The sequence below is a fragment of the Aotus nancymaae genome, unplaced genomic scaffold (genome assembly GCF_030222135.1).
Source record: "Aotus nancymaae isolate 86718 unplaced genomic scaffold, 86718_ANA_hifiasm-v0.15.2.pri h1tg000002l, whole genome shotgun sequence".
NCBI lineage: Eukaryota > Metazoa > Chordata > Mammalia > Primates > Aotidae > Aotus > Aotus nancymaae.
This window is the reverse complement of record NW_026988413.1, coordinates 58,315,869-58,342,704: the sequence shown is the minus strand read 5'-3', so window position 1 is coordinate 58,342,704 and position 26,836 is coordinate 58,315,869. Positions and strand designations below refer to the sequence as shown.

The window sequence follows — 26,836 nt, the reverse complement described above, 5'->3', positions numbered from 1 at the left end:
GCTCTGAGGTTTGCATGTTCAGTCACTCTACAGAATTATTGTGTATCAATTATATGCCAAAGTCATAATTTTGTGAGTTTACTCAGAGATGATTAAGATCTCGAGAAATTATTTTACATGAATCACCAGAGACTAATATAATAAAATATGAAAAAATATAAAATTGGCACTTTCTGGAAATATCTCCTCAATCCAGGTCACAGCTGGAGGAGGTAGACACTTGGCATAGCAAAGGAGCAAACTAGTCCGACGGGTGGAATTAATCATAGCACAACATATAACACACCCAGAGCACCTTGACATTCTGGTTTGCACTAAGAAATAAAACTGTTGAACACTCACATTTTAAGAGAATTCATCAGGAATATTTATATTATTCAGATAAAAGACAAATATTTAGACAGGTTTGCAAGAGACCCTCACTTTGCCAAGATTATATTGTTTGTATGTAATATATAGAAACAATCACGATAAGGAGAACAGTGATTTCAGGAAACAATGTCATCAAACTATTATATCCTAATTCAAAGGTTTATTTCTGTTAGAGAAACTGCCTCAGTAGTATAAAGAAACAATGAAAGGATCTATTTACTGTTTCTTTTTATAGACTCTGTGAAATCAGTACTTTTGTGCTATGACAATATTACCTTGAATACTTACAAATATTAAATTAGTTGTTTAAGAATCAGATGAAAGCTTACTCATCAATGTTCGCTTTAGAAAGTCTTAAATGACTTTAGGAGATACTGAAAGGATATCTTAGACTGCAGCGTTGGTGTGGTAAGCAGCTTCTAAGATGACTGCCAATGATCCACACCTCCAGATATTTATGCTATTTTGCAATCACCTTATTTTGAGTGTGGGAACTTAGTGGTGAACTTCTAATGAATAAAACACCAAAGGAATGATGGTATGTCACTTAAATGAGATTATAAAAAGACTGTGACTTCTGTCTGGGGTGTCCACTCTCTCTTTTTCATATCGCTCACTCTCAGGCCAGCAACCTACGATATTATAAGCCATCTTATAGAGATCTTGTAGAGAATACTACATGGTGAGTAATTGAAGTCTCTAAACAACAGCCAGAGAGAAATGGAAACTTGCAAACAACATGTGAATCAACCTTAAAATTGATCTGATTTCAGTTGAGTCTTGAGATGACTACAGCCCTGGCTGACAGCTTAACTACAACCCTCCAAGAAACCAGAATCAAAGTTATCCAGCTAAGTCACTCTGGATCCCGGATTCTCAGAAACTATGAGATAATAATGATGTTTGTTATTTTTATGCTGCTAGATTTTGAGATACGTTGTACAGCAATAGATAAATAATAGAGTGTCCTGTGTTACAACAGTATATTATCTTGAGTATTTAAAAAATTAATCAGTTGATAGCTTTTTAGACATCATTTGTCTAATAAAAAGATAATAGCTTGTTAGTCAACATTAGTTGCTTTAATTATTTTGGTTAGATTTGGAAAGCCATTAGTCTTTTCAAAGGAATACTTTATAAATATTTAGATATTAGCATTAGTTGAAAGATATGAAAGTGCACTTTCTCTTCGATGCACTGGTGAGGTTCCTGAGTTGCCAGGGGCTACCATCCTGCTCCTTGTTATTGATACTGTAAGAGCCAGACATACACAAAGTCTCCTTTCTGCCACAGTGTTCCTGATGCCAAGATCTGTATCTTTGACCTGGGTTGAAAGAAGGCAAAAGCGGATGAGTTCCCATTCTGTGGGCACATGGTGTCTGATGAGTATGAGCTGCTGTCTTTCCAAGCCCTGGAGGCTGCCGGTATTTGTGTCAACAAGTACATGGCTTAAAACTGTGGCAGAAATGGCTTTTACATCTGAGTGTGGCTCCATCCTTTCCATGTCATCCACATAAACAAGATGTAGTCCTGTGCTGGAGATGAAAGGCTCCAGATGGGTATGTGAGGGGCCTTTGGAAAACCTCAGGGTACTGTGGCCAGGCTCCACATTGGTCAAGTCATCATGTTTATCAGCAACAATCTTCAGAACAAGGACCATGTGATTGAAGCCTTATGCAGGGCCGAGTTCAAGTTCCCCAGATAGCAGAAGATCCATATCTCCAAGAAGTGGGGCTTCACCAAGTTTAATGCTGACACATTTGAAGACAAAGTGGCTGAGAAGCACCTCATCCTTGATAGTTGTGGGGTCAAGTAGCTTCCTGATCACAGTCCCTTGGACAAGTGGCAGGCTCTGCATTCATGAAGGCTTTTGGCAGCACTGTCTTCTTGGGCAGGCTGATCTGACTTACACTTACTAGTAAATTCTGTTTACTGCCCTCCCCCACCCAAAAAAAGCAAACAGAAAAAGAAAGAAAAGTATAAAAACTCATCTATTACAGCTTTCCACCAAAATTCCATAAGTACTGAAAAAAGTTATATCTCTGCCTGACTCTAAAGGATTATATTAATGATTTTGCTTAGGTTCATTTTGGAAAATAAGTAGAATCATCCTTTAAAATGAAGCATATTTAAAATAAAAGGGTCTTCTGTATTTAATATCAATGGGTTGGTTACTTCTGAAGATGATCTCCTCCTCTGTAGTTTTGATGTGGACTCTTTTATATCCAATTTGAGATCAATATCAGTTGATGGATTGAAGACAGCTGCTTTCAAGAAATTTTCTCACACTACCTTATGGGTGGTCCCATTCCTAAATTTCTGTAAGCAATCATGTTTCTTTTTCTAAGAAAGTATTTTGGACCCAAGTAATATGCCACAGTTTAAATATGCTTATGCAGCCCTCTTAATACATACAGTCAAACCACTTAAGTTTTCAGTTCAGAATCACTGTTTCCAGATCAATGATGGCATAGGTTTAACAGCCAAAAATTTACATTGATAATGATAAAATTTGGGCTTTATAACTTATTTCAAATACTGTATTACTTTCCTTTAGCTATGAGTTTAATTCCAGAGACAAAGAAATTTACTCACTTTAGAGCTATGATATAGCAACATCCCAATTCAAGATGTGATTTTTATAAAAGGAATATGTTAGATTTCAATTATATCATTTAATCCGTTTTTCACAAAACAGTGGCACCTAGTGGTCTATGAAAACCCTTCTCCCAACTGTTTCTAATTTGTCTTTACTATTTAGTTTGAATCTGGCATTAATTGCCTATACCTAGTTCAATTGTTAGATTCACTACTATCTCTTACTTGACAGATTCAAATTTTTGCAATATTAATCTTTTATTCTTCATGTGTGTAGTTAGCCTAATGTCAACAGCACTATTCTTACTATTTTGATGTTATTCTACTAGAAATCTTTGTATGTCAATAGGACTAATGAGTGACTGCCACTAAAATACATGAACTACTTTGAAATACCAAAAAAGAGACTACCTTAGAACAAAGGTCTATAAAAAGAGGTTCACTTGACTGGGCACAGTGGCTTAAGCCTGTAATCCCAATACTTAGAGAGACTGACACAGGTGGATCATCTATCTGAGGTCTGGAGTTTGAGACCAGCTGACTAACTTGGTGAAACCCAATCTCTACTAAAAAAATACAAAAAATTAGCCAGGTGTGGTGGTGCATGCCTGTAATCCCAGCTAATGGGAGGCTGAGGTAGGAGAATCACTTGAACCTGGGAGGCGGAAGTTGCAGTGAGCTGAGATCGTGCCATTGCACTCCCACCTGGGCAAAAAGGGCAAAACTCCATCTTAAAAAAAAAAAAGGAAAAAAAAAGAGATTCACTTTCAGAAGTAGTAAAAGTGGACTGGTTCTTTCTATAATAAAATAGACTAGTGTAAGCTATTTTCTCACTGCTTATCACCACTTGGTATTATTAGTATAGGAATATTCTTTAAACCTATTGCCTAATAGTCTATAAACCTGACCACAGTGTATTCATGTTGAGAACTTTCCTGAATTCTGCTTAGTAGAAGAAAGATGTTGATATTTTTTTCATTTGTTATGACCAAGTATGGCGTGCGCCAGTTTGGTTTATTAAAAGCAAAGAAAATATTGTCTTTTATCAATGAAGAAATTAGTAATAATTGAATATATTTTCCTATCAAAGTGATACCCTCATAAAGATTTATCTGCATGATCTAGCCAATACAAGACACTATAAGTCTGCTTTCAAAATTTGCATTTGAGGACATTTTGTTCCCTCATGAACATTATGTGTGAAACTCAGCTCTCACTATCACTGTGCTCTAAAAATGATTTTAAATAAATTGATGGAAATGAACTCAGATGGCTATTGAATGGCAATTATTAATTTAAACAAATTTATATGCACACCTAGTTCCACATTTACTGTGCAAAGCAAGGAGGAGTTCTGTAATATTTTTTTTCTTGATATAAAGCCTGGTTATACTTTGCATAAATTTATTGAGCTATATAACTTATTATTTGTATATATATATTTTGCATATGTATAGTAACTAATATGTAAATAAAATTTACATTAAATGACTGATGGAGGTGAAAATTGAGAATTTTCTAGAGAAAATTCTTAGGACTGGCATGGTGGCTCACGCCTGTAATCCCAGGACTTTGGGAGGCCAAGGTAGGTGGGTCATAAGACAAGGAGTTGAAGACCAGCCTGACCAACATGGTGAAACCCTGTCTCTACTAAAAATACAAAAATTAGCGGAGTGTAGTGGTGCGCGCCTGTAATCCCAGCTACTCAGGAGACTGAGGCAGGAGAATCACTTGAACCCAGGAGGCAGAGATTGCAGTGAGCCAAGATCGCACCAGGGCACTCCAGCCTTGGCATCAGAGCGAGACTCCATCAAAAAAAAGAAAGAAAGTTCTTCATATTATAAGCACTATTTCAAACCTTTGGGCCTAATGGATGATACTTATTGAACTAATATTACAATCACTTAAAAATATATCAAATTTTACTAATAGGAGTCAGTATAATTTAAATAGATATTAATATTTATGTGTGTACTTTTCTCAAAAGAACTTAATTATTTGTATGTAAAATAAACTGTACGCCTGTTAATATTGATCATCTATTCCAGAATTTAGAAGTACTCATTTACTTAATACCAGATTGTGTCCAAAGTTGGGGTTTTAAATATCTTAGAGAGGCTCATTTATTCTTGAGGTAGCTTTAAAACAAGTAACATTACCATTCAGTAGTAGCCTGCCATAAAATTTAGTGCCAAAATAAGTTTTTTAACAATATTTTATTTGTAAATCTCTGTAGACTTCACAGCTAATTTACATACAAATATTATTCTAGTCATCTGGTTCCAAAAATAGTAAAAACGGAAATGATAAAAAAATCCTTGCTGCAGGAGTTCAAACTGAAACTTGATGAGGAAAAATATTATTTTATGATTAGATATTCAAAAATCATGAAATTCACCTGAGTCATCAACATTCTAACATCAAAGAGATTGAAAAGTAAGATCAGAATAAAATGTAATATCAGGTTGTTTCTAATTTGGGAAATAATTTAGCATATGAGTGAGAAACTCTAACTGTAAATATCCATAAAACAATAAACTGATGGTCCCAAATGCCTACATATTTTCAAGCTATGCCACAATTGTAAGCAACATATAAGTTGATACTCATTTTTATGAATAGCTATCAGATAGTATTATTTTTCTTTTCTTTTTTTTTTTGAGACAGGGTCTCAGTCTGTCACCTAGGCTGGAGTGTAGTGGTGTTATCACAGCTCACTGCAGTCTTGACTCCTGGGCTCAAATGACCCTTCCACCTCATCCTCTAGAGTACACTGGGGCTACAGGTGTGTACCGCCATGCCCAGCTAATGTTTAAAAAAAATTTTGTAGCAATGAGGTCTCCCCTATGTTGCCCAGACTGATCTCGAACTCCTGGCCTCAAACAAGCCTGCTGCCTGGGTCTCCCAAACTGCTGGGGTTACTGGTGTGAGCCACTGTGCCTGGCCAGATAGTACTTCACAATTACTATTTTCTTCTTCGAATTAAAAAATTACTTGAAAGTATTGAAGCATAGATGTCAGTTCTTGCTGAGAGGAGAAATAAATTCCACTGGTGTTTAGCAGGCATTAGCAATCAAATCTGCTGATGGGATTATATGATGGTTTGTCAAACAGAGCTCTGGTGGTTAAGTCCAGAGTTTCCCGGACTTACCTAGCTTCAGACCCCCACCACAGCTACCACTGCAGAATCTGGGATCTCACGTCACCAGAGGCTGCCATAGGGACTGGGACACAACACAGAGGTGCAAGGGAAATTGTCACAGGGCAAATTTTGACCAATAGTTGGTAAGAGACACAAAAGAGACAGCAGATAAATGTCCTGTTTTTCCTGCCAATGGACTGTTCCATTACACAAGTTTTCCATACATGTCACTTTAAGGCTTGTCAGAGTGTGATAGATAACATATCCCCTCGCATTTTTTTACAATCTTCTTTCCCTCACTTTCTTTTTCTCTCACTTTTGGTGCCCTGGGATTATACTTCCAATTAATTAGCATCTTAATATATAGGCTTGCTGCCACCCAAAAAAACAAAATTAAGACAGGAATTCTTTGGATTCAAGCTAATAAGGAAAATTATATACTACTATATATGGTAGTATATATAGTAGTATATAATTATGGATTATATACTAATCCATAGACATATAACATCTTTAATAGTGAAACGATGGGGTTTTACCATGTTGCTCAGGCTGGTCTCAAATTCCTGGGCTCAGGTGATCCTCCTGCCTTGGCCTCCCAAAGTGCTGGGATTACAGGTGTGAGCCACTGCACCTGGAAGATCATTGGTCTTAACTAGGGTTATAACTAGTTAACATAGGTTAATTTTTAACTACAGCTACGATGCAACTTCCACTTTCTTCTAATATACCTTCCTTGAGTTGCCATTTATTGAGATAGGAAGACTCTGGACACAAGTTTTGTGTTGGTGATGGTGGTGGAGAGTTCTTAGTAGTTCAGTTTTGGATACTTAAATTTGAGGTGACTATTGGTATTAGGCATCTAAGTAGAGATATAAAGTAGGCAGTTGGTTATGTGAGTCTGGGTTTTGGAAGAGAAGATCAGCATGAATCTATTAATGCAGGGACCCTCAGCATATAGATGGGATATTATACCGTACTATGAGATTAGATGAAACCCCTTAAAGACTGAATGTTGACATGGGGAGAATAGCCTGAAGGACAAACTCCTAAAAGGTTTCCATATTTAGAGATCAGCTGATGAAGATTAAACATCAAAGAGACTGAGAAAGTGTCCAGAGAGAGAAAAACACAGAGAATGTGGTATTTTAAATGTCAAGAGAAAAAAATAATATTCCAAAGGTGAGAAAGTCAGCTAATGGGTTCAATAATGTTGACAGGTCAGTGAAAAAAAAACAATGGACTGAGAATACAGGCTGGATAGTGCAGTGTAAAGTATAATGGTGAATTTAATGGAAGCATATTTTGTGGAGCAGAAGGAGTGAAAAATCAATGAGAAGATTTTAGAGAGTATGAGAGTGGGGAAAGTGGGCATGGACAGAACTCATTCAGGGAATTTTGGTTTAGAGAGAAAGAAAGAAAGGAGATATAAGGAAAGAAAGGATTTCAAAATTTTCAAAAAGCACATTCTAAAGGTAAAGAATGATTCGGGGGATGCTGACACTGTAAGCTGGGAGACTAGTTGAAGGTGTTGCTGATTCAAGTGAGCAACAACAAAGGGGGCTCTAAGGCGGCAACAGGAATAGAAAAGAAAAAATGGGTTTGAAAACCATATAGGAAGAAGGAGGAAGTGACAAGTGGGGTGTATGGTCAGTGAAGACAGGCAGGGCAAATTAGTAGTTTTTGAAAATCTACTATGGGTTTTATGTTAAGTACTTTTCTATATTATACAGACAAAATAGATGGAGTGAGAGCCTGAATATTTGGGACAGGAAGGCGCCCAGGCCAGAGCAGAGGTGCAGTTACTTCTGCAGTTAAGGGAGGGTAGCATTCGTTTGGTGGCAGATTACCATTTAATCTCCTCCCACAGATCTGTGAATTTAGGACTGCTGGCCCTCCCCTCTTTTTTAGATGGACTTTCGCTCTTGTGGCCCAGGCTGGAGTGCCATGGCGCAATCTCAGCTCGCTGCAACCTCTGCCTCCTAGGTTCGAGTGATTCTCCTGCCCCAGCCTCCTGAGTAGCTGGGCCTACAGGCTTATGTCACCACTGGCGGCTAATTTTGTATTTTTAGTAGAGACGGGGTTTCACCATGCTGGCCAGGCTGGTTTCAAACTCCTGGCCTCAGGTGATCCACCCGCCTCAGCTTCGCAAAGTGTTGGGATTACAGGCGTGAGCCACCACACCCAGCGGCTGCCTCATTTTTATAGAATAGGAACTTGAAGATCAAATACTGTTTTTTACACGTCAAAGAATACCAGTTAAGCAGTCCAAGAGCTTTTAAGCCAGATTGTTTTGGTTTCAAAATATACAGTTTTCTCATTCTAGATATAATTCCTTTAATAGAACTAAAGGAAAAATAGGACTACAGGATTTCTGGCTAGACCAGTTAGGTAGCTGGTGGGACCAGTAACGCAATATTGGGTGGAGGTAAAAGATGGTATGTGCAGTTTTGGATATGATGATTGTTAAAGATCTGTGACACAAGCAATTAGATATGTACAAAAGGCACATGCAACTCCAGAGATCAAAAGATACATCCTCTGACGTACAGAGTTAGAGACATTCATCTAACATTGCAGTGAGAGGGAACAGAATTATAAGAGAGGAGGACCTACACAGAACTTTGGAGATTAACCATCTTTTAATAGAGGAAAAGGGCTCACAAAAAAAGACCAGGACTAATCAGATAATCTGGTGCACCATCAAAAGAAATGATTTTTACAGATGGTAAGAGAGAAGAGAATTTCAATAGGAACTAGTAGTTAGAGGAAAATGCAGCAGTTTATTTAAAAATGTGTATTGAAACATTTTCCTTGATGTTAGAAATTAGGTCATCAGGGACCCTTGAGAGAAAAGCAGTTTATTGGAATGATGGAGATAAAAAGGAGTATTGGAATTTATTAGGACTACTCTTTCCAAGAACTTGTCTGAGTTCATTTAAAGAGGAATATAAATACACAATTCGGATTTTTAAAGAGAGGTTTGCCTTAAATATAATTTTAGTTTTTGTGGTTATTTTTTAAAAATCAAGTGCTAATTATGTGTTAGGTAGTGTTACTGCACTTCATATGAAGTGCTGTGTTTACTTTTCACAAAAATTTATCAGGCATCTATGAGATAACTCTTTATTTTTAAGACATGCCTAGTAACACACAGAAAGTTTAAAAACATGCCCAAGATTAACTAGCTAGAGTTAGAGCCAGGATCAGACCCGGGAAGTTTGATTCAAGAACCCTCATATGTAACCACTGCCTCTTCAGTGAGAGTTCGAAGGATTAGGGACTGAAGATCCCGGAGAAAGAAGACAAAATGGGTGGAGTGAGAGCCCGAGTGTGTGGGACAGGGAGGAGCTCAAGGCAGAGCAGAGGTGCAGAGTTATTCTGCAGTTTAAAGAGATGAGCATCAGCATGGTGGCAGATTTTCTTTTGGGCGGGGGGTCCAATCTAGTAAGAAAACTTTTTTTTCTGCACACAAAATAGCTAATGTAAATATATAACTTTTCCAAACAGTTTACAATTTTTTCAAGTTCATTTACTTTGTAGGCCATTTTGTTTTCTTTTGTAGAAAATACACTAAATACTAAACACATATACTAACTACTGGTAACTATCAGGGAGACTGCATTTTCTGCTCAATTGATCAGTCTGTTCATACATATTAGTCACTGTAGCTTTATTTTACATTTGATTTATTTATAAAACAAATACTAAGCATCTACTCTGTGCTTGATATTTTGTTTTGCTATACATGATGAATAAAATCAATAGACACATACATGCTCAGATCGCATTATGGTGTATTCCAGTGATCAGCAAACTTTTCTTTTTTTTTCTTTTTTTTTTTTTTTTTGAGACAGAGTTTCGTTCTTGTTACCCAGGCTGGAGTGCAATGGCGCGATCTCGGCTCACCGCAACCTCCGCCTCCTGGGTTCAGGCAATTCTCCTGCCTCAGCCTCCTGAGTAGCTGGGATTACAGGCACGTGGCAGCAAACTTTTCTTTACAGGACTGTATAGTAAATCGTTTAGGCTTTATGGAGCCATTCTGCTCTGTTGCAATCACTCAACTCTGCCTCTGTAGCTAAAAGCAGCCAGACAATATGTAAATGAAGAGTGTAGCTATAGTTTGATAATAATTTGTTTAAAAAAACAGTCATGGTCTGCAGGCTGTAGCTTGCTGACCCCTGTTCTAGGATAGAGACACAGTTATCTGGATGATGAACTGTCAAATGATAGTGAAAAAATACTTTGGAAATGACAATGGAGTTTTAAGAAACTTTACCTTTTTTTTTCTTTTCCTGACCCAACTCTAATTCCATGATGTTTGTGGTTAACGTGGAGTAACATACATTTTGGTTTGTCCCAGGAAGTTCAGGTTTATGCCGGTTATCTCAGTCTTAAGATAAACTGACCCCCCCGCACCCCGCTTTTCACTCTTTGAAATTTTCCAGTTAGTATGATAAACTGCACAGTTGCCCTAAATTTAGGAACTAAAGAAATAAAGGGTATTCGATTAGGAAAGGAGGAAGTCAAATTGTCTCTATTTGCAGACGACATGATTGTATATCTAGAAGACCCTATCACCTCAGCCCAAAATCTCCTGAAACTGATAAGCAACTTCAGCAAAGTCTCAGGATACAAAATCAATGTGCAAAAATCACAAGCATTCCTATACACCAATAACAGACTTAAAGAGAGCCAAATCAAGAACGAACTGCCATTCACCATTGCTACAAAGAGAATAAAATACTTAGGAATACAACTAACAAGGAACGTAAAGGACCTCTTCAAGGAGAACTACAAATCACTGCTCAACGAAATAAGAGAGGATACAAACAGATGGAGAAACATTACATGTTCATGGTTAGGAAGAATAAATATCGTGAAAATGGCCATACTGCCCAAAGTAATTTACAAATTCAATGCTATCCCCATCAAGCTACCAATGACTTTCCTCACAGAACTGGAAAAAAACACCTTAAACTTCATATGGAACCAAAAGAGAGCCCGCATAGCCAAGTCAATTCTAAGCAAAAAGAACAAAGCGGGAGGCATCACACTACCAGACATCAAACTCTACTACAAGGCTACAGTAATCAAAACAGCATGGTACTGGTACCAAAACAGAGATATAGACCAATGGAACAGAACAGAGGCGTCGGAGGCGACACAACATATCTACAACCACCTGATCTTTGACAAACCTGAAAAAAACAAGCAATGGGGAAAGGACTCCCTGTTCAATAAGTGGTGTTGGGAAAACTGGCTAGCCATATGCAGAAAGCAGAAACTGGACCCCTTCCTGACACCTTACACTAAAATTGACTCCAGATGGATTAAAGACTTAAACATAAGATGTAACACCATAAAAACACTAGAAGAAAACCTAGGCAAAACCATTCAGGACATAGGCGTAGGCAAGGACTTTATGACCAAAACACCAAAAGCATTGGCAACAAAAGCCAAAATAGACAAATGGGACCTAATCAAACTCCACAGCTTTTGCACGGCAAAAGAAACAGTCAATAAAGTGAATCGGCAACCAACAGAATGGGAAAAAATTTTTGCAGCCTACCCATCTGACAAAGGGCTGATATCCAGAATTTACAATGAACTAAAAAAGATTTACAAGAAAAAAACAAACAAGCCCATTCAAAAATGGGTGAAGGATATGAACAGATACTTTACAAAAGAAGACATACATGAGGCCAACAAACATATGAAAGAATGCTCATCATCACTGGTCATTAGAGAAATGCAAATCAAAACTACATTGAGATACCATCTCACGCCAGTTAGAATGGCGATCATTAAAAAATCTGGAGAAAACAGATGCTGGAGAGGATGTGGAGAAATAGGAACACTTTTACACTGTTGGTGGGAGTGTAAATTAGTTCAACCACTGTGGAAAACAGTGTGGCGATTCCTCAAGGACCTAGAAATAGAAATTCCATTTGACCCAGCAATCCCATTACTGGGCATATATCCAAAGGATTATAAATCGTTCTACTATAAGGACACATGCACACGAATGTTCATTGCAGCACAGTTTACAATAGCAAAGACCTGGAACCAGCCCAAATGCCCATCGATGATAGACTGGACAGGAAAAATGTGGCACATATACACCATGGAATATTATGCAGCCATTAAAAACAAGGAGTTCACATCCTTCGTAGGGACATGGATGAACCTGGAAAACATCATTCTCAGCAAACTGACACAAGAACACAAAATCAAGCACCACATGTTCTCACTCATAGGAGGGTATTGAACAAGGAGAACACATGGACACAGGGAGGGGAGCACTATACACGGGGGTCTGTTGGTGGGGAGGGGGGATAGCGGGGGGGGTGGGGAGTTGGGGAGGGATAGCATGGGGAGAAATGCCAGATATAGGTGAAGGGGAGGGAGGCAGCAAATCATACTGCCACGTATGCACCTATGCAACAACCTTGCATGTTTTTCACATGTACCCCAAAACCTAAAATGCAATTAAAAAAAAAAAAAAAAGAAAAAAAAAATCTCTCTCAATAGGAGAAAGAAGCAGATCTCAGTTAAGGCAAAGCTATGGCAGGAAGATATAAAGGACATATAGGAGTTTCCTTATTGAAGGAGGTTTTCCAGAGGCTGTATTAGGAAAGGGTGGGGAAGGAGGAAAATTGGAATTTTTATTTAATTGGGTGCATTAAAAATGAAGGAAAAAATGGGAGAATAAGAAGTAAACAAACAACAACAGTAAAGGAACGAGAGTCTGGAAGAGGAACTAAAGAGATACACTGTTTTATTTGATCAATATTACAAACAGATTATTGATAGTTTGTTATGTCTCCTTTAAAAGAAGTCTAGCCCAGATTCTTGCTTTATACTTACTGAGAGGCAAGTCACATTTGTTCTTCAGGCAAAAGTTCATAGAGGAAATTATCCGATTAAAGAATCTAATCTCGGAATATTTACATTCCTATTTTCTAAATGTAGTTGGTTTTCAGAAAACATCTAGAGATTGAGTTAAGTATTCAAATTTAGAATGTTTATCCAAACCACATTTTTAAAGCTACACTCATTATAAGTATTTCCTGTTGATTTCTAAGTGCAGTATTTTCTGTCTACCTGAAGCCTCCTCTCTTCCTAGCAAGAGCAAATATCATCTCCTTGGTAAAGTTTTCCTGGCATTCCGTCAGGCAAGGTTAGTCACGCTATCTTCTGTACTCCCGTATGACACTGAACTCATGCATATACTTAGAAATAGATATGCTATGAAGAAAATGATGCTTCAGTTTCAGGGTAAGCTCCTTCAGAGCCCTTGCCATGTGTTCATGTGGATATGTTTTTGTGACACTGGCAAATGTAAGATTTTTTTAAAACTGCCATTGGATAAGTCATATTGCTTCTCCTATTTAACACTTCCCAAGTGCCTGTTTGGGGGAGGCTACAAGCATTTCTGGGATCTGTCTAAGCCAATACACTGAGCATGGAATTAGGAGGTTGTGTTTATGTGCTTTACAGTCATTTCCAAGTGCTGCTGGCCGCCTAGCAGTCCCATGTAGACATAGTTTGCAGGAGGACTCCTGCTAATTCCTGTGCTGGTTCACTCAGCTTTGTGAAACATCCAAAAAGTGCAAGTCAAAGCTTATGTCATGGTTTTCAGGTATCCTTTAGGCAAATGTATGTATGTGAAAGAGAAAGAAGGAGGAGGCGGGATTTATCTTAGGCATAGGGAGCCTCCTTGGCTGAGGTCACAGCCTTCTCTGGGAAGCTTGCATTGCATGACTGAAGGCAGGAGAGGCAGACGGCTAGCACCGGACTCCTTAACAGGCTACCTACAGGACTGGCATGGGCACTGTCAGGACTGCTCTGCAAGTCCACTGGTTCTGCAGCCCAGTTCTTCGTCCCCTCTCTCCCTTTCAGTTATTAATCTCTAAGAAACATCTTATACTCCAGTCTCCACCCCAGTATCTGCTTCTGGGCAATCCAATTTATGACAACAATCTCAGTTTGGAAAATTCTGTTAAAAATAATTTTCGGATAAAAGGCAACATTATGACTGTCATGCAGATATAAACATGAACATATATTAATAAAGTTTTTATTTTACTCACGGTATTGGAAAATCAGGCAGATGTTACAATTGATTTAAAATGAAAGTTAAAATAGCCAAAAGTAATATAGCTATTTAGACAAATTGCAACAGCCTTTAGTGGCTATAGATGACTTCCTATAATTAAAAATTAAACATAATATTTACTCTAATATTTGCTTTATTATTCAAACATTTGCTTTCTAATAGAAATATAAACCTAATCAGACTCATTTAAATAATTAAATAGAAAAATATGATCAAATTCAGTATGCTTGAAATATAAGTACTGAATTACATATTGACTAAAATAAAAATATGTAGAATATAAATAAATGAATGATAATTTAGAATAATATTGTCAACGTGTTTAGAAATGTATACAATTGTGTCTGAACAGATATTTCTTCAGGACGCAATTTAATCGTCTCTTGCAACAGGGTTACAAATTCACAAATGGGAAAAGGTATCTATTGAGATATTTTCAAGTCCAATTAAAAAGGTATAGATTCTGTCCTAATTAAAACTTATAGAAAAATATGTCAAGTCTCCTGGAAATTTGTGGACTTTAATATTCTACAATTTATTGCTTAAATTTACCATTTCAAGTGTTTGAAGTGTGACAACAGATTTAAAATGATTGATATAAGTTTAAATGATGTGTTTGATATTTTAAGGGTGCTATTCATTCCTCACAATTGAGTGATGTGTATGGGTAGTTATTTGTACAAATTTTTTACATTGAATGGAAGAATAGAGTTCTTTGTATTCAAGAAGATATTCAGGAGCCTAGTCTAAAGATACAGAATTGCTCTCGGAAACACAATAGAAAACAGGCTGTATTGTTCTTCCTCAAAGAGCACAAAAGGTAATCAAACAAGTGGACTAAAATATGGTAATGATTGAGAATGTTGATGGTACCTTTAAGAAGATTAAGCCACAGAAAATAAATGCTCTTCAGTGGATGAATTTTCTGAAAAACCTATTAAGGGAGGTGGCAAATTCCTGCTTTCTACCTTGCACAAAGCAATCCATTTATGTAATCTACCAAATTGTATTTCTTCATTTAGCTTATAGAGCACGGAAAGCACAATTGATTACTGGAGAGATAACAAATAGATGTGACAAAAAGAAAAAAAAAGAGAGAGAAACAGCTAAAATGAAGATTACAAAGGTGCTATTTGCAGAAGAGCTCTGACGTGTCAGGATTTGAAGAAGCAGACACCTATGCATTCAATTTAGTTTACAAGGCAGCCTCCAACAAGGAAGATGAATGAAAGACTCAGGGAACAAATGCCCTTGATGTTAATTCCTTTACAGTAATCATTCTCTGTAAAACTGCTTAGAGATTGGATAGATAAGAACTAATCATTTTATTGATGTTTTTGTAATTTTAAAATCAATTGCTCTCCACTACTTCTCAGATACTGACTATATAAATAATGTCAATATTCAAATTCTGGATTTTGAAAGAAATATAAGAAACAAAGCAAAAACCATTATTCTAGATTAATACTTTAAAATCAGTAACTTTAAAGGCTAAACAATCACATTAGAATTTACCATTTTAGTTTTAGAAAAGGGGATGACTTGCTAGCATGTGAAGTACCCTTGCATTGGGCTCAGATGATAAATCTATTTTTTGTTTGTTTGTTTGTTTTTTGAGAAGCATCTGGCTGTGTTGTCCGGGCTGGAGTGCAGTGGTGTGATCTTGGCTTACTGCAACCTCCACCTCCCAGGTTCAACCCATCCTCCTGCCTCAGTCTCCCAAGTAGCAGGGACTACAGGCATGTGCTACCACATCTGGCTAATTTTTATATTTTTTAATTAGAGATGGGGGTTTTGCCATCTTGGCCAGGCTGGTCTCAAATTCCTAACCTCAGGTGATCTGCCTGCCCAGACCTCCCAAAATGCTGCGATTACAGGCGTGAGCGCCTGGCTACAGATGATAAATTTTTGATGACTGATTCTATTATTCATGAAAATATCAAGAGCGTTCTTCATTGGGTTGTAAAATGTCATAATCCCACTTTTTAGATAAATAGAATAATGAATGTTAGTAATTATTTCACACAGGTAGTAGAAACTCTCTTACTTCCTTTAAAAATAAAAACAACAACAACATATTACCTTAAACCAGCTAGTTTATGCTGTCTACTAATTATGATTATTAACATGGTTCTTGCCTTAAGTATATAATATCAGGTCTAAGAAATTTATTAAGCTCATGCATATGTCTATTTACCACAAACACAGTGACCCAACCCATTTCAGGCAGTGAGCTCATAAAGAGAGCTAATTTTAGGGATTCCCACTACCCCTTGAAATTTATTGAGTGGGAATATGTCAACCCTTGCTCATGGATGCACATGTACACTGGATCATGACTTGATTTTTCTGCTTGTTTTCGGTAATCGAAATCCCTATGCACATTTACCCATCTCAATTCCAAAATTAGGCAAATTTCATTTTTAGTTTCTCCTCTTCCTTCTGCTGATTTCTTGTCTTGTCATCTGATGGCTGCCTTTTCTGTCAGTAACTCTCTGTCTTATTCAAGGAATAGTTTTTTTGAGCATTTCTTTTGTACTTGTCACTGTGCTAGGCCATGGGTGTTCAACAGCAAACCAGACACACATGGTTTTTTCTTTCAAGGAGTTTACAGTCTACTCAGGGGAAAAACATAATAAACATTTGAAAAACAAACTTAAATAAATGTCATTAAATATGCAAATGAAAGAAACGTGTAAAATCTATGATTGTTTTCCCTCAGGAACACCCAAAGTCTGATGGCACCTCTGCAGATATTCTCATTCTAACACTATTCTTAGTACAAAAACCACTTACTCTGAGCAGCCTTTCTCCAAATCTAGTCCAATTCCTTATTGTGAATTTCACGGTGTTATGAGTAGAAGAGAAGGTCAGTTTTGTGTGTCCAGTGTGTTACTGATTTACACGAATATATCCTTCCGTGAACTTCTTGGGAAAAATCACATAGATGTCTCAAGAACAAATAATGATCTTCAGATACAGATTGATCTAAATTCAAATTTTAGTACAAAAGATTTTCTAACTATTGAGAGCACATGCAATTTGCATTTATATGTGGATTCAAAGAATCTGATTTTAAATCAGCTTACCAATGATCAGGACTTGTAAGAACAATTTACAGGGAGTTGCTTTATCAGTTCTTGTCTACAGGGTATTATCAAAAGGTCCCTTTTAAGCAAAAGTAAAGAATTTCTTTAAAGTGATTTCATTATTCACCTCAAAGGGTACAAACTGCTTACAAGTTCTTCAAATCGTAATTTTTCCAGTTCAGTCCCATCATTTGACTCTAAGCACAACTGTGCCACATAAGGCCTGAGTTCTTATCGTTTTATCTCTGTGCTCTAGCATCTAGTCAGTGCCTGTCTGCCAACATTTAATAAAAGCCCGAATGAAGGAATATAAGAATTAACTATCAATTAAAGTTCAACCACTTAATAGTTTCATGACTGGGCCAATTATTTAACCAATCAAAGGCTCAATGATGTCATCTATACACTTGCAGTAGGGTTGCTGGGAGAATTAAAGGTCTAGCAGGTCCTTAGTGCCAGCTATTGTTATTATTGTTGTTTTTAATGAATTCTATGACTCTGATTAGAGGTAGATTCAGAAGCAGTGGGATCCAATGAGGACACAGAGTCAAGCTGAGAAAAAGTCCTAGGAATCAGTAAAATGATTTATTCATGTTGAAGAAACCATAGGCAGGAAACCTCACAGGCATGATGACAGGTTCTAAATGTGATTGGACTGAGGTAAGCAGGAACCATCATTACAGCCAAAGACCTCCACACACATGCTCTTTGTTATGGAGTCTTAGCTCTTTAAAAAATTATTATTATTATTATTGTCTAGCAATGGGTTCATCCTTTTATATTAGCAGGAAAAAGACATTGGAGATGCTTTGAAAGGCGGTCTTATACAAATAGATTTTTACATTTGCAAACAAGCCTTGGATCTCAGGTCTGTTATTGTTTTTCACAATTTCAAACCAATTTTTCAGGCAGATTTTAATAAGTATATGAAATATCATCAATAGCAGTGTATTCGTGATAGACTGATGTTTCAAAAAATACCTGTTGAAAAGAACAAGCTTTCTTTATGTCAAATGTATTACAGTTTTCTTCCTCTTACTGCTTCATTTTCCTTTCCCTTGGAAAATGTCCTGGAAATGTATGGAATAAAAAATGAATGACTAATGGTTACCCAACAATGTTAATGTACTTAATTCTACTAAATTGTATACTTAATAATAGTTGAAATCGTAAATATTATGTTATGTATATTTTAAAATACTGCAATTAAAAAATGGATCGCTGGGTATAAAAGTAATAGATTCATGTATAAATATGATTATGCTAAATACAAAGCCCACATTTATTTTTATTTTTTAGATATAGGATTAGGTAATGATGGGTAGAGAAGTGACAGAGTACGTCAACATCTCCCTTCTTTATCTTTCTTTCCAGCATCTCCCTTCTTTCTCTCCCTAGCCAGCTTCCATCAGCTACCCGTCCACCCCACTGACTCCAACATTATGAAGTTTGAACAGTCGGGGTCTTTTAAAATGATTAATCTGAGTCATTTAAAAGCTATATTTCTCTGACTGGGATTGAGGAGTAAGGCCTTAAGTTATCCCTGTGAAATTCTATGAAATTTTTGGTTAGTATATGGCCAAACAATGACACTACATTTAAATGCCAGTATTTTTGCTCACTGACAGCTATAGAGACAGGGTTAGCGTTTGCTTTCTATTTTCTTTTAAGAGATTGGGTCACATTATGTTGCCCAGGCTGGTCTCAAACTCCTGAGCTCAAGCCATCTTCCCACCTCAGCATGCAGAGTAGCTGGGACTGCAGGCACACACCACCATACCCAGCTTGGGTTTACACTTTGGAAATTAAAGACAAACTTGTGCTTCAGTGGAAAACTACATATTGTTAGGCCCTAGAGAATACCTCTGCAGGTTATCTGATTCTGATTCTTTGGAAGCTATTTTACCACTGTGTTAATTGTAGATAACTGATAATAATGCAAAAAAAAATATTGTCTACAGACATGAAATTTTTCCTTTCTGGAGAGAGGTTTAATTGACTGCAATTTTCTCTTCTCTCCTTCTGGAAAAACAGTTTTGCACCCATCTGCACATTTACTTCAATATTCCTGATACATAAATTCATCTGTTCATCAGCTCTTGTTTGAACCAGTTATAATATCTGCCTGTTTTTAAAAATTGATTATGAGTTAAATAACAATGAACACCTGTTTATGTTTATATCTGTATGAACATCATGATTTTCTCCACTGTGTGAAAATTATCTGCTAACAAGGACAAGGAAAGATGTTTATTTATTTTCCTTTAGATGTAAGAAAGAGAAAAAGAGTAAGTTTATAAATTTGTCTTTTATCACATTTGAAATTATATTTTGTAGTAAAGATTGTATTATTGACTGAAACATATATAAAAAATGTTGAGTAGTTTTCTCAAATCCATATTGCCTTTGAAGCCCTGTTTTAGTAAAAAAAATTATACTGTAGCTCATCTGTTAACTAAAATTCCAAAAGATTGTGCAAAAATGAACCATAGGTAGCCTCTTACATTTTTCTACAGAAAAAAATTTCCATAGTAACTAAGGAAAAAAAGAGAGTGGCACAGATTTTGACAAAAGCTGGCTAAGTAAAATTTAAAGTATTTTCAATAAAATATGATTAGCATATTTTAGTTCCAAATAAAATATGCTCCTTTTCTCATTTAAACATTTTATGGATGGTGCAAGTATGTGTGTGCCCATGTGTGCAGAGAGAGCGAGTGCGTGGGGAGACATTTTAAAAATCACTGCATTTCAAAAAAACATGCTTTAGCTTCTACAGTATCTTTAACGAGCACTTTTGAGATGGATTAAACATTTCCTTATAAATGTAATGCTGCAAATATAAAAAAGAAATGTTATAACTGGATATATCAGGGAGGGAAAAAAGTAGCAATAGGTGTTGTTATCAGAAATTTGTTTACCTGTGTACCTTGGGAAATATTCAATGGCTGGCCAAGTTTTCAAAATATTGCTAAATTCTAGCAAACCTATGCTTTTAGCATGCTATATCAATTAAGAGATCTGGAGGCATTGGCTGAGATAGTAAATACTGACAATAATCAAAAGTGAGCTTTATCATTAATTATGCCACTGGGATGGGAGGACTCTCATCAAACTCATTCTCTCAAGATATGTGTATTAGTTCTCCAGAGAAACAGAGCTAATAGGATATATATATATATATATAATCTAGAGGAGATATATATATCCTCTATAACTGCATAAGTCAACTCCATATACATATGGAGTTCACTTTTACATATATATATGTTCTTGAGGGGAAAAATTTGAATCAGGGCTTAGTAAAGGTAATATTTCTGAGGAACGTGGGTAGGTGCAGCAGTGAGAAATCATGTGAATAAGTGCCCTGAGGTGGAGGTGAGTCAGTCAGCAAAGTCGCATGGGAGGGTTGCACCCCCTACTACCAGCCCTTCACATATATATATGGAGTTGACTTATGCAGTTATGGAGGCTGACAAGTCCCAGGATTTGCAGGTACCAAGCTAGAGACCCAGGAGAGTTGATGCTGTAGTTCTTATTTGAAAGCTCGCAGGCTCAAGGCCCCAGAAGAGCTGATGTTTCAGTTTGAGTCCAGAGGCAGGAAAGAATTGATGTTCCAACTCATCACAGGCAGACAAAAGAATCAAGCCTTTATGTTCTCTTCGGGCCATCAATTGACTGGATGAAGCCCACACACATAGGGAGGTCAATCTCCTTTACTCAGTTTACTGATCCAAATGTTAATCTCATCCAGAAATACCCTCACAGGCACATCCAGAATAATGTCTGAACAAATGTATGGGCACTCCACGGCCTAGTCAAGTTGATACATGAAATTCACCATCACAGTAGGTTAGCAAGGCTCAGAGCCTGAGAGATTTTGTGTTAACACATCTTTAACAACATGTTCCTAAAAATCTTTCTCTAGATAGAAGGGATCTAGAACATTCACTTGCTCACAGGGAGTGTTCCCAGTCAACTTTAGCTTCTGCACATTTTAATGTGTATGCTTTGATTATCTGGACTTGGAGTTCTGGTACGGTCAGTTGGTCATGTATTTACATTTGATTTTGAATGAAGATAATGTTTGCTTTCAGAAATTCCACAGTTTCTGAATCTGTTACTTCAATTCCAGAAACTGTTGATAAATAAAATAATACTTTAGCTCGGAAATAATTTAAAGAGGATAAGAAGTACATATTTCCTCATCCAAGTGGAGAATTGGGACAAAAAACTACATAATATGATATACCGATATTAACAAAAGTGAAAGAATGAGATTCAATATTTATATTGTATTAATATAATATAGTGTACTAGGAACTTTCTGTTAACTGAATCAGTTAATTCTTATAATAATCCTACTTGGTAGGCTTTGTGATGCCCAGTTTATGGATGAAAAATTGCTTCAGAACCGTAGTTGGAATTGGTACCCTGGTCTGTTTCATTTCGGATGCACTGCATTCTTCCCACTTTATCACGACTCTCACAGAATCTATGGATTCTGCCTTTTTTTATCATTGCCTTTCCCTTTTTCAAAGCATCAAATATGAAAGTTATGGAAACGCTAAATATTTTAATGTGTATACTATTTTTTCTACATTTCATAAACATTCAAAGTATTCTTTAATTTGGAGTATTTAACATATGAATGTATGCCATCTTCAGATTTGTGTGTGTGTGTATGTGTGTGTATGTATATCTGCACATATATATATATATTTTGTAAACTCAGTTGTTGTGAATACTTTCTAGAATCTGGCCACCACTAGATTAACTGGTGAAATTAAGATTTTTGACTTACAAAATTGAGGAACAGAACTTGTATCCATGGTGACTTCATGAATGTGCCGACACCTGGCAAAGCTCACTAGGAAACATCTTGTCAGCCTCTTTCAGAAATGCACATGAAAAGAGAAACAGGATAATGAGAAATTCATTGAAAAGCAACTCATGAGTAATAGAAAATTTTAAAAGTACAACTGAACTCTTTATTTATATCCCATGTGCCAGTCACTGTGGAAGCAAAGACAAAAGAAATATGATCCTTGCCCTCAAAGAGCTAATATTTTTTATAGGGAGAGATCACAAATATATAAAAATCATAATGCACATTAAAAGTGATGGGCACTGTAAATCGAAACATAAGGTAAAAATGTTTCTGAGAGGAGAAACTTGAATGGGGTCTTGAGTAAAGGTAATATTTCTGAGGGAAGATGGGTAGGTGGGGCAGTGAGAAATCACGTGAGTAAGTGCCCTGAGGTGGCGCTGAGTCAATCGGCAATGTCCCATGAGAGGGCTGCACCCCCACTACCAGCCCTCCCACTGACTGGTATGTTTATGAGTTTGAAGCAATTTGACCTTCATATAGTTAATTCCAATAGATGAATTTTAGTTATTATTCTCTCTGATGTCTCAGCAGACATTGAGACTTAATGACTTCCTCCATTTAGAAAGGCTTCCTTCCTTTAGCTTCTTTGACACTTCTGTCTCTGAAAACTTTTATCTTCCATAGCTTCCCTCAAATTTATATGTCTATCACACATCTCTTCAAGCTCCATTTGTCTCCTCTAAGTGGTGCCATAGGCAGACAAAAGTTTTTATACCTGAAATTGAAAGTAAACATGTTCTTTCTCCTCCTCCTCCATTGCAAGCCTGGAATCGCTCCAGTTCTTTTTCAAGCAAATAGCATAATCATCTAACTAGTTGCTAAAATCAGCAATTCAAGCGTCATCCTTGATACCTCCCTCTCCCAGATAACACCAGATCCGGTGCATCCAAACTCATGTCAATTTTACCTCCCAACTATCTCTCAAATCCACCTCTTCTCTCTCCCTCGCTCACTGTTCTTTAACTAGGCTGGCTTATTTTGGTTTCTAGAATGTACCTCGCTTATTTTTGCTTTGAGGATTTTGCATATGCAGTATATATTATTTGGAATTTTCTATCCCAATTATCCCACCATTAAAAACCATTGTCGTTTTCAGGTCACAGCTCAAATACAACATTCTTGATGATGACTTTTATCATCCTCCAGATGAGAACTTTTTTCTTTGTTATATCTTCTCATAACTTCTGTAGTTCGCCTTTGCATCAGTATCACAATTATACTTACGAGGTTAATTTTGTAATTATTTGTCAAATTAGTTGATTAGTCACCACCAGATTATAAATTACATGAGGGCAAGAACTGGCAGTTTTGTCCTAAAGGATAATGAAAGTTAAATATATACTTGATGAATAAATGGCAGAATGAAGGAACTAGAGGCAGGGAGGCTGGAAAGGAGGCAGTAATTTAGGCTTGTATTAACGCAGACGTAGGTGGTCTGGAATAGATGGAAAAGGCCAGGCATAGTGGCTTATGCCTGTAATCCCAACACTTTGCATCCAAGCCAGCTGGATCAGCTGAGGTTGGAAGTTCAAGACCAGCCTGACCAACATGGAGAAATCTCATCTCTACTAAAAATACAAAAATTAGCCAGGCATTGTGGCACACCACCTGTAATCCCAGCTACTTGGGAGGCTGAGGCAGGAAAATCACTTGACTTGGGAGGTGGAGGTTGTGGAGAGCCAAGATCACACCATTACACTCTAGCCTGGGCAATAAGAGTGGAACTCCGTCAAAAAAAAGAAAAAAATGCATAACACAAACTTAGCAACTAAAAAACAATTTTTGAGGAATGGTTTAAGAAGATAAAATGTGTTTACTTTTTGGACTCAGGAATTCAGGCAAGGGGAGAATCAATGAGGACTACTAAATTTTAAGGCTGGTTGATTTGTTCATTGATTCTTCAATGTGAGAAGTGCTCAGGGCTGAGCTTTTGGGCAGAATCATAAGAGAAAGGCAAAATACATACTCTTTGTAAATCCTCTATTATAATATATCCTTAACATTTCCTGTATCATTAACTGACCTTTCTCTACATGATGTTTTGATATTCCATTTTATTAATGATCCTGTCTTTCATAGGATGTTCTTTTTTCTTCTATCATGGGAATAATTGAAGACATTTAAGTAGATAAATTTGATTTTATGTAGATAACATAATCCATACACATTGTGTCTCATTTTTAGGAAATTTCATTTCATTCCTGTAGGAAGAGAAATATACTATTTTAATTTAATGTAATTTTATTTTTTTGAGACCGAATCTCACTCTACCAGGCTGGAGTGCAGTGGTGTAATCTGGGCTCACTGCAACCTCCGCCTCCTGGGTTCCAGTGATTCTCCTGTCTTAGCCTCCTGAGTAGCTAGGATTACAGGTGTGTGTCACCATGCCCAGCTAATTTTTTTTTTATATATATTTTTAGTAGAAATGGGGTTTCACCATGTTGGTCAGGCTGGTCTCGAACTCCTGACCTCAAGTGATCCACCTGCCTTGGCCTCCCAAAGTGTTGTGATTACAGGTGTGAGCCACAGTGCCCAGTGAGATATATACTTTAAGTGAAAATAATGTGGTTGGAGATCCAGCTTTGCTGTATAATGTTCCATACCCAGGACCATGATTTCTACTCTTAAAATAAGAGCATTGAGTATATTTTCTCATCAGAGATTTTGTGCTAGCTGTTACTTCTGCCTGTATCACCCTGCCCAGGATGTAAAATTTGTTTCCTTTGTTTTTTAAGGCCTAAATTCTTTGAAGAATTAGCATTATATAGGTATTTTTCTTTACTTCTTTTTTGTTTGGTGCACAGAAGTGTCAAATTACCTAGGGAAGTGTCACCCAGGCTAGAGTACAATGGCGTGATCATGGCTCACTGTAGCCTCCACCTCACAGGCTCAAGCACTCCTCCCACTTCTGCTTCCAGAGTGGGTGGGATGACAGGTGTGCACCACCGGATCTGGCCAATTTTTATTTTTGAGATAGGGTCTAACTCTGTCACCCAGGCTGGAGTACAGTGGCATCATCTCAGCTCACTGCAACCCTTGCCTCCTGGGCTCAAGGAATCCTTCCACCTCAGCCCCTGTAGTAGCAGGAGCTACAGGCAGACACCACCAAACCCAGAAAATTTTTCTATTTTTGGTAGAGAAGGGGTCTTACCATGTTGCCCAGGGTGGTCTTGAACTCCTGGGCTCAAGCAATTCATCCTCTCTAGCCTTCCAAGTTGCTGTGATTACAGGTGTGAGTCACTGCACCAGGGTTTTTTTTTTTTTTAATTTTGTTTTCAATTGACACATAATTGTACATTTTTATGGGGTACAGTGCAATGTTTCAGTACATATAAACACTGTATAAAAATCAAATCAGAGTACTTAGCATATTCATCACCTCATGCATTTATCATTTCTTTGCTGTGAGAACATTCAAAATCCTCTCTTCCAGCTATTTTGAAATATACAATACAGTATTGCTAACCAGAGTCTCTCTGTTGTGAACACCAAAACTTATTTCTCCTATTTAACTGTAAACTTTGTGTCTATTGACCAATCTCTCCTCAACCCCCTTCCCCTTAGCCTGTGTGGTAACAACTATTCTACTCTGTACTTCTATGAAATCAACTCCTTCAGTTTACACATGTGAGTGAGATCATGAGGTATTTATCTTTCTGTTCCTAGCTTACTTCACTTGACATAAGGATATGGTTTGGATTTGTGTCCCCATGCAAATCTCATGTGGAATTGTAATACCCAGAATTGCAGGAGGGTCATGGGGGCAGATTTCCCCCTGGCTGTTCTCATTATACTGAGTGAGTTCTCAGGAGTCTGTGTTTAAATGTGTGTACCACCTTCTCCTTTGCTGTTTCTCTCCTGCCACCATGTAAGATGTGCCTACTTTTTCTTTGCCTTCCACCATGACTGAAAGTTTACTGAGGCCTCTCCAGCTATATTTCCTGTACAGCTTGCAGAACTATGAGGCAATTAAATTTCTTTTCTTTATAAATTATCTAGTTTCAGTTATTTCTTTAGGAGTGCGATAACAGACTAATACACATAACGTCCTTCAAATTCATCCATGCTGTTGCAAATGACAGGATGGCTGAATAGTATTCTATTGTGTATATACATCACATTTAAAAAAATCCATCCACTGATGGACACTTAGGTTGATTCCATAGCTGAGCTATTGTGAATAGTGTTGCAATAAACATGGGAGTTCAGACATCATTTTGACATAGTGATTTCATTTTCTTTGGATAAATACTTATTAGTAGGATTGCTGGATTGTGCGTGTGAAAACTCCATACTATTTTCCATAATGGCTGTACTAATTTACATTCCCATCAACAGTGCATAAGAGTTCCTCTTCACATCTGTGCCAGCATTTGTTATTTTTTTGTCTTTTTGATATAGCCATTCTAATTGGAGTGTGGTGATATCTCGTTGTGGTTATGTTGAACATTTTTTCCCATGTACCTGCTGGCCATTTGCATGTCTTTTTTTTTTTTTTTGAGACGGAGTTTTGCTCTTGTTACCCAGGCTGGAGTGCAATGGCACGATCTCGGCTCACCGCAACCTCTGCTTCCTGGGTTCAGGCAATTCTCCTGCCTCAGCCTCCCGAGTAGCTGGGACTACAG

At 37.1% G+C, this 26,836-nt stretch overlaps 1 pseudogene; it reads left to right on the top strand.

The window, feature by feature from the left end:
• The first annotated feature begins 1,744 nt into the window (after nucleotides 1–1,744).
• Nucleotides 1,745–2,236, top strand: LOC105726944 (large ribosomal subunit protein uL16-like; annotated as a pseudogene).
• Nucleotides 2,237–26,836: the final 24,600 nt, after the last annotated feature.